The sequence below is a fragment of the Photinus pyralis genome, unplaced genomic scaffold (assembly GCF_008802855.1).
Source record: "Photinus pyralis isolate 1611_PpyrPB1 unplaced genomic scaffold, Ppyr1.3 Ppyr1.4_LG7, whole genome shotgun sequence".
Classification (NCBI taxonomy): Eukaryota; Metazoa; Arthropoda; class Insecta; order Coleoptera; family Lampyridae; genus Photinus; species Photinus pyralis.
In genome coordinates this window covers 515,934-522,560 of record NW_022170738.1, presented here as the reverse complement: position 1 = coordinate 522,560, position 6,627 = coordinate 515,934, and the positions used below count along the sequence as shown (strand labels likewise).

Here is a 6,627-nt window from a genome sequence, read left to right as displayed (position 1 = left end):
TTCTGTTGTACGCAACTTCGAAGTTAATGTCTGGATGATATTTTAATAACGTCCACTACAAAAGAGATCCGTGGTGCACCACACAAAGAGCTTCTTGTTTTTAATAGTAAAGAGACGCGACGATGAAAGGCAAAACCGGCGTTCCGCTCGATTTATTTGGCTTCTGATGCTAGGATTTGCCATACATAGACTAATTCGTTTTATTTAATTTTCGATCGACCTTCACCTGATTAACAATGTTTTTTGTACTGTCAATCACACTATATACGTGCGCATACATTGAAATTAAGCATACTTGCGATATGTTTTTAATTAAAAAAATATAAAATATTCATAAATTACGTTTACATTCAGAATCTTAAATAATATAGATAATATATATACACAATAATTTCAGAAATAAAACTCAACATATCGTTGTTTTTGTAAGGAACTTAAACTAAAAATATAATTTAATATAACAAAGATGTATTAATTAGTTTAATAATAAAAATCAACAATGATCAGTCTTGGGGCACTCCTGATGAGTGAATTGTTTGTAGATGGTAACTAGGGTGGCAGTGTGTCGTGTATATTAAATTAGCGTCATCTGCAACAACAAAACTCAATTAATAATCACAGCTAAAATTCCAAAATGCATTGGCCTCGATTTACACAAATTGAAGGATAATTCCTGAAATGACGCATATTCTAAGCTAAGGTTAGATTTTTGGCACCGATTTATTTATTACATATTGTCCGTAAATGATCAAGGTGTATCGTGAAGGCCAGCAGAAACTTTATTGATCGGCGAAAATTTGGCGCACAATGAATTATGTCACGTTGTCTGGGAATGAATTATTAAAAACTCGTTAATGAATTTGAATAAACTGGGCATAAATTTTGTGAAAAAATTGTAGCTATTGTGGAAAAGTTTCTTAATCGCATTTGTACCACATGGGAATGAGGACGATTACATCATGGTCTTTTGATTTTGCAAAAATGTGTGACATACACAAACCGAGACCACTTCCTCGATTGTGGCCGGTAGTGTCATCAGCTATCTAAAATTGGGGTACAAAACTAAAATTTCGCACGTAAATTGGCGATCGCCATTAATTATTTATATCCGGAAGAATGCATTCGTTTGAAATAATTGCGCTATAAAAAGATAGAGATCTAATTATCGTAAAGCCCTAAGGCTTTAGAACGGTGACCTTGATAAACTGCACAATCCGGAAATGTCAAACTAGCGATTCAAAATTTTTTGAACGTTTTAAAAAAAACCAAGGAGCGGGTCTTGCATGCATTTCCTCGTAGGTGACTATTATTGTCGTAGGTAATCGTCTAGACTTGACCTTTCTATTTGAGTTATTTATAAATGTCACTTGTCGACACTGAAGTCATATAAGCCTATTAAGAGCGTCTTCCAAAAAATTACGCGAAGGGAATTCTAATGAGACACGAATGCAATTTGCAAATTTCTGTAAGGTAATAAAATGGGTGCGTAAATGGAAACATTAGAAAAAGGTAAAATTTATGGCCGTGTAAACGTGCATTATAAATCTTATAGAAAGTGAAATGCGAATATAAACAAACATTATGTTACCTTCCTACAGTGAGGTCAATGTATTTGGTCAGGAGGATAAACAAATATCATTTAATTCTATATAAATAAGGCTAATGTAAACATTCGGTAATTGTAATGGGTGATTCTGGGCCTTTACGAAATTAAGTTGGAACAAAAAAAAACATCGAGATTGATCCTTTCGAATGGCCGGTCAACGTACCCATGATTATGGTATGTCATTTAAGTAATGCCGAAGGGTTTTGTGTTTGTAGGTTAAGGAAGCTTAGATTGAGGCAAATGATTTTAACACTAGACTTTTGATAGACGAGACTGTTACAATTACAGGAGTTTTTCTGAGTGATTTTCATGTCTTGCTTTAACACTGATGAGCTTGGTGTCAATGATCTCTCGATACCATAAACGAACTGAGGTATTATTTTGGTGGCTATACGTGTGTTTTGAATTCATACGAGAGCGTACTGTATTTGTCGAGCATTGCAAATCAAGCTCGGAGAATGAAAGCGTTTTTTTGTGGGTGGCTGCGGGGAAAGCTGGGGGTGGCTTCTCACTTTTTCTAGGATAAGTTCATAATTGGTTTTTTGGGGTAAATCGAGTGCTTCCAAAAATAATATGATAAAATTATGATGCGTGTGCAATATGCAGGTAACGCGAGGGCGGGCCAGGCCAGTATGTGGAAGTAGGCGGTCAAGATCCAAACCGCGGTCAACAACCGTAGAGTCGGAACACGCGGAAGTACTCACCGGAGTCTCTTGCGCCGGCAGCTGGACGTCTCCTGACGCCCGCCGTCGCCTCCGTCGCGATGCCACATCAGTACAGCCCTGTGGGGTCCAAACCCTTTCCTCCATTGAACTTCATTTTATCGGTGGTGACTTCTTCGATTAAACGACAAAGCAGAACTTTAAAAGCACAAATTGTTTAGTACAAGCCGGTAGGATCCAATTGCTTGCCACCGTTCATGATGATTCGGATAAATCACTATTTTTATTAAGTCCCGATTGGTACTTAACCCAAAAATATGCCAATATACGAGTGAAGACCGCGAGTATAGACAACAGAGCTTGTTGAGAATGAGCCGATCACCTCCCGAGTCTGGTTTAAATGGTGCTCCGCGATGGAGTGGGGGTGGTTGTCGCCGGGACGCCAACCCTGACCCACTCACGTTGCCACTGAACCCTTTCGCAAATTTACAACTTCAGCTTCTGTGTATCTTTAATCGCTCACAGTTTACCGATGCGAACCGCTACCGCTTTGTGTTATTTTTAAATCGCCGTATACTCTCTAAATGGGCGAATTAGAAATCGCAACTTTCATATTGTGGAAAGTCCTCGTCGTTACGTCGATATTAACACGGCGACGTCATAATTTTCTTAGAATTTCAAGCGAAGACTTTCCCGGAAACGTTTTTGCAGCGTGAAAGCGGAGAAAGTCGCGCGAAAGAAATATTCGCGCCCCGAGGGTGTTTCAACGAAATTAAGGGTAATCGGAGTATTGTGGTTGTGTGCTGCGGGTCATTGGCCGCGGTTAGTCACCCTTACCCCAGTGAACCGTCGGCCACTCGCACACTGACCGCGGTTCTAGGTCGACTTCGGCTTCTTCCCGCACACCCTCGCCCTGTAATGCGGAACCGCGACATATACCCGACCTGACCTACATCGACACCAGGAAGCCGTGCGTCGCGATGTCGTGATGCGATGTCATCGAACCTCCGCAGATCAGCTGAATTCGAGGACGTTGACTTTACGCAAACTGGGTCTCCGTACGACCTCTCGCCTCGCTGCGCATGCAAATCTTGGTGGGTCCATGTGGGGCCAATCGAGCGGCAAAGGGTTGCAGCTGAATAACTCTTTTGTAATGATCTTTTAACGAAGTGGTCAGCGTATAATCCGTCACCAAAGGTGTACGCTGCATATGGCCGTTCTTGTGCAACGCGCCTCCTAAGGCAGCTTGACTAGGAAGTACATGTTGAATGGTCGAGCTCGGCCCTTGTCATCCCAATTAACACAAGCCCGTCACTTCATATTCATCATAATCCCCATTGACCATTCCGGCAGGCCTCCAATTTGTACGTCTTTATAAAGCCATTTGTTATAATCTCGACACCACCTGGAAACTGACCTTAAAAAACACACAACAACAATCCTGTTTTTTCTCTACAAGGTAGCGCACCGTGAGAAGAAGAGTGGCAAATTTAAATCGAGTATACGCGCACTTCCTCATATCAGCAGCGCCCCGGGACAGCCATCAAGGCGATGCATCTGGCATCTGGGGTGACCGAAAGAGCTGTGAAACTAGAATGGTGGATCAACGACCTCGCGAAGTTAGTGGGTCAGGGCTCACGACGGTCAAAGACCTACCGGTCGTTTACTCATTTGTAGCTCATCCGCGTTGAAGATGTGCATCTTGACTTCAACCCCCACGACATATACACTCACAAAATTCGCCCCGCGAAACGGAATTGACCGCTACGAAATTTGGCGAGAATGTATTTAATTTCTCACCCGTGAAATGTATGCACATTCTTAACACTATCTTGTCATCAACGCCTTCCTCTTGGCCCGTATTCTCCACTAATTGTTATTATTCCCACTATTAATTATTACCTCAATTGTTCTCTAATGAATGTAATATAATAAACTCTGAACTGATGTCTCCACTGCATGCTTTTTCCGCATATCCATCCAGTTTCCGAATCTAATTCTTTGTGATTTGTTCGGATATATTCTTCCGCCTACTTGTGGATCTACATCATTCTATGATTTATTTTACCTTTTTTCAATTTTGGTAAACGTAACCGTTCGCCCGAACATTCCACTAATTTTTCTTTTTCACTTTTTCCACCATTCAGGTTCCTGAAGTTGTCAGAACTTGTAAGAACTTAAACAGTATCAAGTCTTTTATTATTTCAAAGTTAACCTTTTCAATTATACCGTTTACAATCACAGATCAAACTTAAAGGTGTCTTGCTAACTACATAACAACAAAAATAAGAAAGCATATAAGCTTTTTTTTTAAAACGTTGACTACCGATCTCGCTACCGATGGTCTGAGTAGTTTCCATTGGTACCTACCCCAACACTACTATATAAAAGTCCTCACTAACATATAATTTTACAGGCTCTATCACATTCCGTAAAAATCAAATATGGCGTCCATAAGAAATAACAAAGAAAGTAACCTGTAGTACACAGAACGGAAACCTTCCATTTCCAAACGAAATTTGACATTTTCAGTTATTCGGTTATATCTGTTATTGTCAAAAAATTTTCAAACATTTCAAATGCGTTTTTTTAGTCACAAAAAGGGTCAACTTTGCCTCTATTTAATCTACTCTGTATCTCCAACTATTGTGAACCACGAATTTGAACCCTCTACTGTGTCATGTTCCTGACTTTTATGCAAATAACTATTTTTTATAGTAATCGACTTTTTTAGAAACCATTTATATTAGCTCGTGTGATAATAAGCTTTGTGCACAGCGTGTATAGATTTTATGCATAATTTGGCTATTTTAGACATTCATATACTGCAATCCTTGACCAAACAAGAAAGGTGAGCGAAATTTAGTTCATGACATGCGCTGGGTCGACAACTTATATACCTATTTAAGAACAAACTAGCTATTGATCACTTTTTGCACACGATTTTTCAAAAAAGGGGCATTTTATCGTCAGTATATTCGCCACGAAATAATTAAACTTTTTTTAGAAGTGTAGTTGAATTTTATAAAAACTAGAACACCTTGGTAAATATAATAAAATGGATTACAATTATCATGTGCTTGAAATGACATATAGTCTAGGCGATAGAGACTGTAAAATTGGCAAACTGGACATTTTGAGGTGGAAAAGAAAAAAATGGTGGAATATGTTCAGTAGGTGTCAAAAACAACATATTAAAAATCCCACCCTCCAGACCCTGTGCTAAAGGCTCCAGCCACCCCACCATCCCCCAAAAACCGTTTGTCGCTCTTTTTGACTGATATCTCGCGATCTATGAGGTCTATATGAAATATTTTTAGCTGAAAATATTTCTCGGGAAATTTTATGCAAGGTAGATACTCAGAAGTTAGCCTAGGTGTACCTCTTAGCCTAGAAAATTCATAAAAGGAGGCGAAAATCATCATTTTTGTGTTTTTTTTTTGCGGTTTTCTGCAAAAATATCGCGACCGTCAGGGCTAGATGAAATATGTTTAGCTGAAAATGCTCTTCGTGCAATTTCATACGAGATAGGTAACTGAAGAGTTGGCGTAAAATCACCTTTCACCTTCAACTTTCATGTGTGAGGAAATATTCATTGTTAAAGAAAGTATTTCTATGTACCATTTATTCACGTAAAAACAGTATTTTCATATTAAAATATTCACACAATTTGAAAAAAAATTCAAAGGGCTGTAACTTTTGAACTAGTAGCCCAATCTTGGAACTGTTTGAAATTATGGATTCTACAGCCCACATTCTATAAGAAAATTTTTTTTCCGGGTCGATCTGAGACAATTTTTTTTTCGGGGCTCAAAAAAAGGCAGTGTATAACCTTCCTTTTTTACCAAAAATCGACTACACCAAAATTTCTCGGGAAAACACTTTTTCTTATTAATTTGGGTGCGTAGAATCCAAATCAATTCGTACTTTTTCGATCAGACTTCTCAATCAAAAGTTATAGACTAGAAACCAATTTGAAAAAAAATTCAAAGGGCTGTAACTTTTGAACTAGTAGCCCAATCTTGGAACTGTTTGCAATTATGGATTCTACAGGCCACATTCTATAAGAAAATTTCCGGGTCGATCTGAGACAATTTTTTTTCGGGGCTCAAAAAAAGGCAGTGTAAAACCTTCCAACATTCCAACAAAGTGATATACACGAACATTTTACAAGGTCGCGAAGTAATATTAGAATTAATTACTATAGGTTGTCTAAAACCCAAAACGGTCCTGTGTACACTGCTCAGAGTTTATTCAATTGTCTTCCGCCTGAAATGAAATTGCTACCTAGATTAAAATTAAAAAATAAATTAAAAGAATGTTTAGTTAGTAAAGCTTACTACTCCATTAAAGAGTTTT

The 6,627-nt window shown here is 38.6% G+C and overlaps 1 long non-coding RNA gene across 1 annotated transcript; it reads right to left on the bottom strand.

The window, feature by feature from the left end:
* Positions 1–292: 292 nt before the first annotated feature.
* Positions 293–2,653, bottom strand: LOC116175335. The gene is made up of 2 exons (XR_004146289.1): positions 2,311–2,653; positions 293–589 (listed from the first exon to the last, which is right to left on the bottom strand). It is a non-coding gene; the product is annotated as an uncharacterized LOC116175335 (long non-coding RNA).
* Between the last annotated feature and the right edge of the window lie 3,974 nt (positions 2,654–6,627).